Here is a 12,386-nt window from a genome sequence, read left to right as displayed (position 1 = left end):
GTAGTTCTAGTTCAACAGGAAAAACAGCTTCTGTACCATACACCAGCTGGAAAGGTGTCTGTCCCGTTGCTGCTTTATGGGAGGTTCTATACGCCCAGAGGGCCTCTGTAAGTCGATCATCCCAATCACGACGATGTGCGGCAATCGTTCTTGTCAGAATTGAGCAGAGGATGCGATTGGTGACTTCGACTTGGCCATTGGCTCTGGGGTAATAAGGAGTGGACTTACGATGGCGGATCTTATACAACTCTGTCAACTCTTCCATGACTTTGTTAAGGAAATGCGTGCCTCTGTCACTTACCAACTCTAAGGGACTGCCAAAATGGGTGATGATATTCTCGTACATGAACAGGGCCACGCTGTTACCATCGTCCCGCTTTAGGGCTTTAGCTTCACACCACTTTGTGACATAATCCGTACATACGAGGATGTATCTGTTCTGTTTCCTTCTGGTGGGAGGGTCGATCGGACCTACGAAGTCGATACCCCACTTCTCAAACGGCTTCAAAGGAAGGATAGGTTGCAATGGCATGGCACTTGTCTTCGTGGGTTTCCCCATTCTTTGACAAGCATCACATCTTTTACAGTAATCATAGGAATCTTTGTGAATTGCAGGCCACCAATAACATGCTAGCAGAGCCTTCCTGGCCGTAGCTTCTCCTGCAAAGTGACCTCCACATGGCTCGTCGTGACAAGCCTTCAGAACAATCCCAATCTCATCCCCTGCAACACATCTTCTGAGCATTTCATCTTTGCCTTTCTTGTACAATGCACCGCCTAGCAGGGTGTATGGGGCTGATTCTAGCATGAGCTTCTTCCTTTCCCGACTAGAGATACCAGGAGGGTACTGTTGGGTTGCCAGCAGATTGGCAATGTCCGCATACCAGGGAGTGACAGTTTCTACCAAGAATAAGGAAGCATCAGGGAGGTCTGGATCATCCTGCTCCTCGTCTGCAGTTTGTGGGATACGCGACAGATGATCAGCCAGAACATGGGAACGACCAGGCTTAGTAATCACCTCAAAGTCTAACTCCTGGAATAAAAGGAGCCATCTCATCAATCGTCCTTTCACATCTGCTTTGTTCATCAAGAAGGACAGGGCCTCATGATCCACATAAAATTTAAAGTGGGTAGATAGGAGGTAATGGCGAAACTTCTCCAGGGCAAACACCACTGCCAAGCACTCCAGCTCGGTCACTGTATAGTTCCGTTCCCTATCAGTGACTTTTCGGCTTGCATAATAGATCGGTTGATCCAACTTCGAGGAGCCCTTCTGGCAGAGGACAGTACCTAAGCCTTCAATTGATGCATCAGTGTGTACATGGAACTCTTTCGTCCAATCAGGAGGTTGCAGAATGGGTGCCTCTATCAGACACTGCTTCAGAGTGTGGAAGGCTTTGTCACATTCTTCCGTCCAAGTAAACTCTGCATCTTTCCTCAGAAGCTTGTGCAAGGAAGTTGCCTTTGTCGCAAAATGGGCTATAAACCTTCTGTAGTAACCCACATGACCTAAGAATCCCCTCAACTGTTTGAGGTTGGTGGGTGCTGTCAGAGCTGCAATCTTTTCGATCTTTGCAGGGTCTGTTGATATCCCTTGTGCTGAGACAATGTGGCCCAACAGGACTCCAGAAGAGACCCCAAAGATGCATTTGTCGGGGTTGAGGGAAATCCCATACTCCCGGCATCAGTCAAAGCATTGTTCCAGGTGTTCCCAATGTTCACGGATCAAACTATAGACACAGAAGTCATCCAAATATACCTCAATAAAGTCGTGCAGATGATTTTGAAATGCGGCCATCATGACTCGTTGAAAAGTAGCAGGGGCATTGCAAAGCCCAAATGGCATCACTCGGTAAGCGTAGGTCCCCCATTCTGTGGTGAAGGTTGTTTTGGATTGGTCTTCTTCTGCGATTTGGACTTGGTTGTATCCACTGAATCCATCCAGAAGAGAATAAAGTTCATGTCCTGCCACTGTGTCCAACAATTGGTCTGTGAAAGGGATAGGAAAATGATCCTTCTTTGTCTTGGAATTAAGCTTTCGAAAATCCACACATATTCGCAATTTGCCATTCTTCTTGGGTACAACCACGATGGGTGAAACCCATTCACTATTTGCCACTGGATAGATGAACTCGGCTTCTAGAAGCTTGAGCAGCTCCGCTTTCACCAATGTGGAATAATTCGGGTTCATTCGCCTCTGTCGTTGCCGTACTGGCTTGGCATCAGGCTCCAAGTCAATATGATGTTGACATATTGTGGGATCAATCCCCTTTAGGTCTTTATAGGACCACGCAAACACGTCCAAATTTTCTTTCAACAAGTTGTACAAGGTTAACAACTCCTCTTCTGGGAGACTGCTACCCACCTTCAAGTGGCGTTCAGTGCCATCTGCATCCACAAAGGTTAATTGCCTTTCACCTTCTACTTCACGGATGAAGGTCCCGCGGACTGCTTCTGGATACAGATCCGACTCCTTCAAGAGAGTGGTGTCCTCTTCTGATGTCCCACTAGAACCAACTTCTTCTTTTGGTAGAGACTTAGGTTGCTCCTTAAGACGTTGGAATGGGATTAGAGCTGTTTCGGGTTTGGTTTCAAAATTAATTACCTCTTGGCTTGAAGACTCATCTTCTGATGATGACACATCCAGGAACGTCACATAACAGGGACCCTCTGATGCCTGTTGGGTTGGTGGGACTGGTGCTTGTTGGCACGGTGCATCATCATCATCTTTCTTTGGCAAGGATGGGTTAGGACAGCAGGAGCCACACTTAAAAGACGGCTTGCTCTTCTTAATCCATTTCTTATAAAGGTTTTGCATATGAGAAGATCCATTTACCAGACCAAATGGTACCATCGCCATTCTGTCCCATAGCATGAGCTCATCGGCTTCTGATGCTTCTGGAACTTCTTCCTCAAATGTATCCTCTTCAGGTGGGATAGACTCTTCTGGCTCACTTTCTTCACCTTCTTCATCCATATCATATTCATCCTCTTCTGTCTCTGTCTCTACTTCTGCTTCTGCTTCTGCTTCTGCTTCTGTCTCTGCTTCTGCTTCTGCTTCTGTTCATGTTGCTGCTTCTGCTTCTGCTTCTGTCTCTGTAGGAGCTCTGTAACAGAAGAACAGATTCTCTGGTTCCTCTCCTGCCTCTGTCTCTGCTTCTGCTTCTGCTTCTGCTGTGGCCATGTAACAGGGAGAGCAGTACATCCATGCTTCTATCTCACTATCAGAAGTGATTTCAGAAGGCATTCCTGATTCAGGCAGGAAGTATTCACCCATTGATAATGGCTTTGCATCTTTTGGAAGTCGGCTTACAGTATCCACTATTAAGGAATGTGCCATTATTTTCTTGGGAAGGATCTGTTTGACAGCATCTTCGTCTGCTGATGTTCCATCTGTAGCCTCGTTAGGGGAATCAGAAGATAATTCCAAGGAGGTGGATCCATGTCCTTTTTGAGAACCATACAGTTTCAGCACCACTTTGTTGGGTCCTCTGTTGGGGGTAAAGGCGCCTCCGCCGTGCCGCCCCGTGTATTACTACACTGATAGTACCCGCCACTGCACACTGCAGGTGGCGGGCGCCCGTCACGTCACTTTATTCTTTATTCTTTTAGTGACAGTTTGAATAAAGGAAGGCCCGGTCACACATTGTGACCGTTGGAGTTCCCATTTCTTGTCTCTCTCTTTCTTGCTCTTGCTCTCTCGCCATAGCTTGCGTGCAAGCTTCGATCCTTCTCACCTTTCAACTGGTATCAGAGCTTGGCATTCTCTTGCTCGAGCTCGACTCGGTGCTTCCCGACCTTCGCATCGACTCGCTTCACGCATTGGGTCTCCATCCCGGCAGCCATAGCCGACCTCTTGAGCTCCCGACTCTCCCCGGCTTCCCGAGCTCCATCCTGGCCTTCTTGAGCTTCATCAGGGCCTTGCCCTTGAGGTATTGCTTCAGCATTTGCAGGCATTTGAGTGGCATTTGAGTGTATTCTCAGATTGAAACAGGGCAGGAACAAAGGGCAGCCACTCTTCTTGAGCTCCATAGCTCATATCTTCCCTCCCCTTTGCATTGGGCCTTCATGGCTTGGTATGTGCCTACCTTGGGCCATCATTGAGCCCCCCATTACCCCCTTTTCAGCCCATGTGGAGCAGCAGCAAGTTCAGCACCAACAGGGCAGATTGCATCATTTTTTCCAGGCTGTGAGCACTCATCTACTTCAGCTCCACACTTGGCCATTGCTTCTTGCTCTCTACCTTGATCAAGAGGGCTATAGACTTCATGTTTGATGTCATTAAAGCTTTGGGCATTGGTCTTGATCTTTCGGGGCTGATTTCTTCAGATTTGGGACTGTCATAAACTGTCATAACAGGCTGAAAACAGGGCAGCACCATTGGCATTAGCATTTGTTGCTTATACTCCATTCCGGTTGTGCTATTTGATGCCCGTATGCGGTCTACATGATGCCTAGTGCCTTGGGAATGTATGCACATGATTATGCCATGATTTTGGCTTGAAATATTGGCTGATTTGGGACTGTTATTTACTGTTATACAGTGCTGGAAACAGGGCAGCCACACTTGGCATTGGCATTTAATGCTTATACTCTACTCCGGTTACCTTGTTTGATGCCCGTATGCGGTCTACTTCCTACTCGGATGTATTGGGGATGTATGCATTTGGTTTGACCATGATTTTGGCTTGAATTTGGGGCTGAAATCTACTGTTTAGAACAGTAAATACATGCTGGAATAACAGTGGGCTGAAGGTACTTTACATGCTTTGGCACTTACCTATCGATACCGGATGTATGCTTTGAGCTTTGGCATGATATCTCTGACATTTGGGGACGACTTGGAGCATATGTATGAGATTATGGGATGCTTTTGAGCTTCGCATTAGCTCCGTCTTCACTGGCATTTGGACCGACTCGGCATGCTCGTGGACCGCCTATGCCTCATGTCTCTGCTTGACAGTTAGGCTTTTGCATTACATGCTTTGGTTCGTGACATATGCTATTTGGTTCGTGTATGCCATACCGACATTTGGAGCTTGGATTTGGATGTATTTGAGCATTCCCGGCTTACTTGATCACTGATCTTGGTTGCTATTTGGATGTCATTGAGTTGACCGAGAGCTTATTTGGGCTTATGTATTGCTTCATGGTTAATACGACCGGTGCTTCATGTATGTCATGCTCTCTCGGATGCGCTTGATGCATTGACAGGGTCACTTATCACTGGTGCTTTCTCTTGGGTTGTTTGAGCTTCTGAGCTCGCTTTGTACGCCTTTTGTGCCAGTGGGAGCATTTTACATGCTTTCTTGACCTTTGACAGTTGCATGCTATTGGAGCACTTACATGTATTTGGAGCAGTTTATGTCTTGAGCAGCTACATACACATTGAGACTTTGGGATCATACTCCGATCTTTATGGATATGCATTGATGTACTCTTGGTTCACAGGATGCTTATGAGCTGAGTCTCATATTTGGATCTTTCTCTTTGAGCAGATACCTATTTGTGTCAGGTTTTGGCAGTTACAGGAACACTTTGCTTAGAGTGTCTGGTGGTGTGCCTTTCACTGGCAGATGTTATTTTGACATGCTTGGTGTTGAGCTCATGTTCTTTTCACTGTCATTGGCCTTGCTTATGTCCGTTTCATGCCGGCTTTGGACCTAGCATTGTTTGCTTGACATTGGATCCTATTTTGGGACAGTTTGCTCTCTAGACTGCATACATGCAATTTATTACAGCAAGCAGTTATTGGTGGATTGAGGTGTACTTTTCATGCTGAAATATCCTGATTTGGTGTATCGCACCTAGTACTAAGTGGGCAGCAACTTTTGGCACACTTTGCTCGCCCTTTGGACCCCGTTTTGGTCATTTTTGGGCAGTTTCTGCAGTAAAACAACAAGCAATTTTGGGCTGTTTGGGCATTTCCAGCCTGCATAATGGCGTCATCTTCGCATGATAGTGCCATGTTTAACATTACAAAGTTGGATGGTACCAACTACTCTTACTGGAAGAGTCAAATATGGCAGGTTTTGGTGCAGAAATCTCAGATTAAGCCACTTCGGTTGAGTGGAGAGCAGCCTGAAACTATGGACATTGACGACTGGCTTGTACTTGATGAGCTATGCAAGTCCACGATTGTATTGTCTCTCACTGAACAGGTACATTATAATGTATTTGAGGAAGCACAGAGTGCATGGGATCTATGGAATAAGATCAAGAATCTTTATGATAAGAAAAGTCCAGCGAGTCAGATGTACTGGTTGAAGCAGCTTATGGATCTGCGCATGAAGGATAATGCAACTATGTCTGCTCACTTGAGCCAGTTCCATTCTATATTGAAGAACCTGACTTCGCAGGATATCACCTTTGGAGAGGAAGTAACTCCTCTTTTCTTGCTTGGGACTCTGAATGAGTCATGGGATGTTTTCCGTACTGCTCTTTGTGCCTCTAGTGCTACTCTAAAATTGGCAGATGTTGAGAGTGCTCTTCTTCAGGAAGAGGTGAATCGCAAAAACTTGGATGCCTCTCGTGGTAGTCATGCTTTGACAGTTAGAGGCAGGAATGACAGGTATGACCGTGGTAATGGCCGAGGCCGTGACTCGCAAAAGGGTCGGTCTAAATCTCGTGGTGGCAAGTCGCGTAGTAAGTCGCGTGGACGCAATGCAAATGTCACTTGTCATCATTGTGGGAAAAAGGGCCATATTAGACCACAGTGTCATGAGTTGCGCAATGAGAAGCGCAAGGATAAGGGAAAAGATAAAGTGCAGGAGAAGTCCTCTGATCGCAGCATAGTACCTGCGAAGTCCAACGTCAAGATTGAGGAAATTAATGTCACGCAGACTGAAGAGTTCGATGGTGGTGATGAGTTTATACTTGCAGCTAGTTCTTCTGATGCTTCACACTTGACTGAGACACCTAGTATGTATGCACAAAGCTGGTTACTGGATTCAGGTGCGTCCTTCCATGTGACGCCTTACCGTGAGTGGTTTCACTCTTACCGTACTGTGTCTGGATCAGTCAAACTTGGAGATGACAGGTCTCTTGATATTGTGGGCTGTGGAGATATTCAGTTGCAGTTTTCCACTGGCAGTTCCTTTTTGCTCAGGGATGTACGTCATGTACCTGCGCTTATGCGTAGTCTTATGTCTGCAGGACAGTTGGATGATGCAGGATTTCATGTCTGTTTTGGGGATTCTGCCTGGAAGATTACCAAAGGCAGACTTGTGCTTGCTAGAGGTGCCAAGGCTGGCAGCCTCTATCCTCTTGTTGTATCTGGGTCTTCTGTAGACCATGTTTTGGCAGTGGGCTCTATCCCACATGTATCACTTTGGCATGCCCGTTTGGGGCATATGTCTTTGAAAGGAATGAAAATGTTATCTGGTTTGCAGTATCTTCCGCCTTTGGATTATGCATGTTTTGACTCGTGTGATCATTGTCTTTATGGTAAGCAGAATAGGTCTACGCATAAGAAATTGGGTAGGCCACGCATGAGTGAGCCCTTGGCATTGGTGCATTCCGATGTTTGTGGGCCTATGCCTTGCATGTCTATGGGTGGCGCGAAGTACTTCGTTACCTTCATTGATGATTTTTCTAGGAAAGTGTGGGCTTATCCCATAAAGCAGAAGTCTGATGTCTTGGCAGTTTTTCAGAGATGGCTTGCTCTTGTTGAGAACCAGACTGGGTATAGGCTGAAATGCCTTAGGACAGATAATGGGGGAGAATATGTCTCGCATGCTTTTGAGCAGTTTTGTGATGACAGGGGTATTAAGCGTCAGTTGACCGCCCCTTACACCCCACCCCAGAATGGTTTGGCTGAGCGCATGAACAGGACTATTCAGGAGCGTGTGCGCTCTATGCTTAGCCATGCAGGCCTACCCCAGAGTTTTTGGGCTGAGGCAGTTAGTATGGCAGTGCATGTCATAAACCGATCGCCTTCCAGTGGATTGGATTTCCAGGTTGCAGAGGAAGTTTGGGCTGGTAAGCCACCCTCTTATGTGCATCTCCGTGTCTTTGGATGTGAGGCATTCTGCCATGTGCCCAAGGACAAGAGGAGTAAATTGGATCCAAAGAGCATTAAATGCATATTCCTTGGCTATGGTGAGTCAGGAGAGATGGGCTATCGCCTATGGGATCTGCAGGCGCGGAAAATAGTACGCAGCCATGATGTTGTCTTCCATGAAGACAAGATGCACAGGCAGCCTGAGAAGGTGGTTGAGATCCGCAGAGTGATCTTTCAGGAGGAGCCTAGAGCTCCAGCACAGCTAGTAGTACAGCCTGCAGCAGTTCCTCCACATGGCCAGGATGTTGGACAGGCAGTTAGAGAGGCAGCAGAGCCTGCGGTGAGACGGTCTGCTAGAGACAGACGTCCACCTGATAGATTTCAGCCCTCTATGCATTATGTTTTGGTTACAGATGCAGGAGAGCCTTTCACTTATGATGAGGCTATGCACAGGGGTGACAGTCACTCCTGGGAGAGGGCTATGCAGTCTGAGATAGACTCCCTGCATAAGAATGAGACTTGGGATTTGGTTGCCTTGCCTAAGGGCAAGAAGGCTTTGACATGCAAGTGGGTGTACAAGCTGAAAAGTACCCCTGGACACCCCAAGCCGGCATACAAGGCTAGATTGGTAGCAAAGGGTTTTAAGCAGGAACATGGTGTGGACTTTGATGAGGTCTTCTCTCCTGTGGTTAAGATGACCACCCTGCGCTTAGTCTTGGCTTTGGTTGCACAGCTTGACTTAGATCTATATCAGATGGATGTCAAGACGGCTTTTCTACATGGGGACTTGCATGATGAGATCTATATGGATCAGCCTAAGGGCTTTGCAGAACCTGGCAGGGAGCACCTAGTGTGCAAGTTGAAGAAGAGCTTGTATGGCTTGAAGCAGGCACCTAGGGAATGGTATCATAAGTTTGATGCCTTTATGCAGTCACAGGGCTACAGCAGGAGTGCTATGGATCCGTGTCTTTACACGAAGAAAGCCCGTGATGGCAGTTTGCTTATCTTGGTACTCTATGTTGATGATATGCTGATAGTAGGGAAAGCTCATGATGAGCTAGATGCTCTTAAATCTCAGTTGAAGAAGAGCTTTGAGATGAAGGATTTGGGACAGGCCTCACATATACTTGGGATGCGCATTAAGCGCGATAGGCATCAGGGACTTTTGTATCTCTCACAGCGGGATTACATTCATAAAGTCCTTGAGCGCTTCCGCATGCAGGACGTAAAGCCTATTGGCTGTCCATTACCTTCTTATGTGAAGGTATCACAGGCCGATTGTCCGCAGACAGATGAGCAGAGGGCCGAGATGGCCAAGATCCCTTATGCATCAGCCGTGGGCAGTTTGATGTATGCCACGATAGCCACTCGTCCAGATATTGCACATGCAGTTGGTGTTGTGGCACGCTATATGGCTACACCTGGCAGCAGACATTGGGATGCCGTGAAGGGTATCATGAGGTACCTGAAGGGCACAGCAGATATGTGTATTTGCTATGGCAGCCAGGATACAGGGGTCGTGGGGTACACTGACTCCGATTATGCAAGACATGCAGATAGTAGGAAGTCCACTTCTGGCTATGTATTCACCTATGCTGGAGGGGCTATCTCTTGGATGTCCAGGGTTCAGAAGTGTACGGCTTTGTCTACCACTGAGGCCGAGTATGTTGCAGCCACTGAGGCTTGCAAGGAGGCCATATGGTTAGGCCGTCTAGTTGCTGACCTTGGGATTGATGCTACACCTACACTGCATTCGGATTCTATGAGTGCCATTCAGTTGGCTAAGAATCCGGTCTTCCATGCGAAGACGAAACACATTGAGGTGAGGTATCACTTCATACGTGGTGTCGTGGAGGACAGTTCTGTTGACCTTGTCAAGATCTCCACTGACGAGAATCCTGCAGATTTGCTCACGAAGAGCCTCACTACTGAGCGCTTTGCCTTCCTCAGGAGGTTGATGGGCGTTGGATGAGATGTCACCTTTCCTCATCCCTTGTACCTATGTACATTTGTACTGTCTTTTCTTTTTCTTTTCTCTCTCACTAGGGTAGATTCGCCTTTAAGTGGGAGGTTGTTGGGGGTAAAGGCGCCTCCGCCGTGCCGCCCCGTGTATTACTACACTGACAGTACCCGCCACTGCACACTGCAGGTGGCGGGCGCCCGTCACATCACTTTATTCTTTATTCTTTTAGTGACAGTTTGAATAAAGGAAGGCCCGGACACACATTGTGACCGTTGGAGTTCCCATTTCTTGTCTCTCTCTTTCTTGCTCTTGCTCTCTCGCCATAGCTTGCGTGCAAGCTTCGATCCTTCTCACCTTTCATCCTCTGCCCAAGGTCAAGGTTCCTTTGAACCAATCCGTCCTTGCTCGGGCTTCAAAAAGCCATGGTCTGCCCAGTAACAGGGGATAGGATGTACCATAAGAGTTTGGCTTCACCACCAAATAGGTCAGCCAATAATCTTTTCCAGCCACAGTAGTCTTCACATATGGGAGAATGCCCAAAGGCTTGATTCTACTCTGATCCGCCAGTCTGATGAGCCATTGGGTGGGTTGCACACCTTGTAGGCCTAGATCCTTCATCGTCACATCCGTCATAATGTTCACTGATGAGCCTCCATCAATCAGTGCATTTGCAATGAAGCAGCCTTCTATCCATATGCCAGTCTCTGGAGTACCTGGATCTAGAAAAGCGTTAGCCACATCCACTTCTTTTACAGGCTCTGGAGCCTTGTTGGATTTTGTTGCTGTTGAGGGAGCAATCCTTAAGCCACGTCTTCTTGTCAGTATACTTTTGAACCTTTTCCGGCAACTGGGAGACAACATCAATAATTGTCGAAATGTGAGGTTTGGTCTAAAGGTATCTAGATCTCTAACCAGATCGTATTCCTTAATAGGATCCACTGGCTTTTCTAATCGGTTAGGGAATGGGGCAACACCCATTTTCATTTTTCCTCTTTCTTCCATCAGAGGAATTACAAGAACTTCTTCTGCCACTTGTGGCACTTCCTCCTCTTCTGTATCCTGGACCTCTGGTCCTGTCTCTGTAACTCTCTGTGGCACTGTAGGGCTCTGTACAGCACTGTTAGGCTCTGTTCTATTCTGTTCTTCTGGTGGAAGATTGAACTTCACTGTTCTGGCAGGAGGGTTATTTTCTTTCTGGATAGGTGGTTCCTTCTGCTTTGCACGCGTGATGGCAGCAACTTCCAATTCCACTAAATTGGAGGTAGGCTCTTGGGCCTTGGACGGACTATCAGTAGCACTGTTTTTCACTGGGGTTGGGCTTGGACAGTCTTTTGCAGTGTGGCCTTCTCCTTTGCATCGACTGCATAAGGGCTTGTAATCCACTGACCTTCGAGGATTTGGACAATTTGGTGAGATGTGTCCCTTTTCTCCGCATCTGTAACACTCCACTTCTGATCTCTGACCACCGCCAGACTGTCTTCCTCTGTAACTTTGAGAGGGAAATCTTCTGGGTCCGAAATTAGGACCAAACTCTCTAGGCTTGGGTCCAATATCTTGTGTTGTCATTTTGGATTCCAGCAAGTTGAATCTTGCATCTTCTTCCTTCCTTCTCCTATCATGCATCTCCTTCAGAGAGCAAATGTCCTCTGTATGGTTCTTCCACAAACAGTAGGAACAGAAGGCCCCAGGAATGGTTGGTTTTCGTGTACATTCAGTGGCTAAATGGCCTGATTGATGACACTTACCACACCAAGTATTTGACCGCATCACATCTCTTCCTGCTCCTGCAACGTTGGATATGCTAGCGGTATTCACTTTCAACGTCTGTAGTTGCTCTGTAATCACATCCATCAACTCCTTCTTAATGTTTGCAACTGAGTTGGATAAATAATCCTTCAAGCTTTCTCCTCCGGACGTACTAGCAGGAGGGTTTTGAGGTGTCTCTGTAATCACTGCATAAACGGGTTGGGCTGGTACAGAGGGGTCTCTGTTCTGGTTCTGATTCAGTGCTCCTGTTTGAACTGTTGGCTGTTGACTCCAGTTGGTAGGGTTCCACTGTTGCTGCTGATTTGGCATTGAGGAAATTGGTTGAGACCATGGTTGTTGTGGTGGAACCACCATTTGAGGCATGGATTGTGGCCACTGTGGATTTGGTGCACTGTACTGTGATACCAAGGGCATCTGTTGGTAGGGATAGGGAACAGTCCCTGGAACTGCATTTGGTGGGTACATCATTCCTGGCATCAGAGGAGGTAAGACTCCTCTTCCTGAATTCATCGCCAATCGAGCTTCCACTTCATCGTACAGTCTTGCTCCTTCTGTTGCAGCTTGCAGTGTGGCTGGTCTTTGCAGCTCCACAAACTTACGGACTTCTGGTTGTAATCCTCTGAGAAACACTCCCTTCTGAATGCCATCATCTAG

Source organism: Lygodium microphyllum, chromosome 2 (assembly GCF_053477565.2).
Source record: "Lygodium microphyllum isolate KBCC chromosome 2, Lygodium_microphyllum_v1.1.10, whole genome shotgun sequence".
NCBI classification, from domain to species: Eukaryota; Viridiplantae; Streptophyta; class Polypodiopsida; order Schizaeales; family Lygodiaceae; genus Lygodium; species Lygodium microphyllum.
This window is presented reverse-complemented; position numbering follows the sequence as displayed.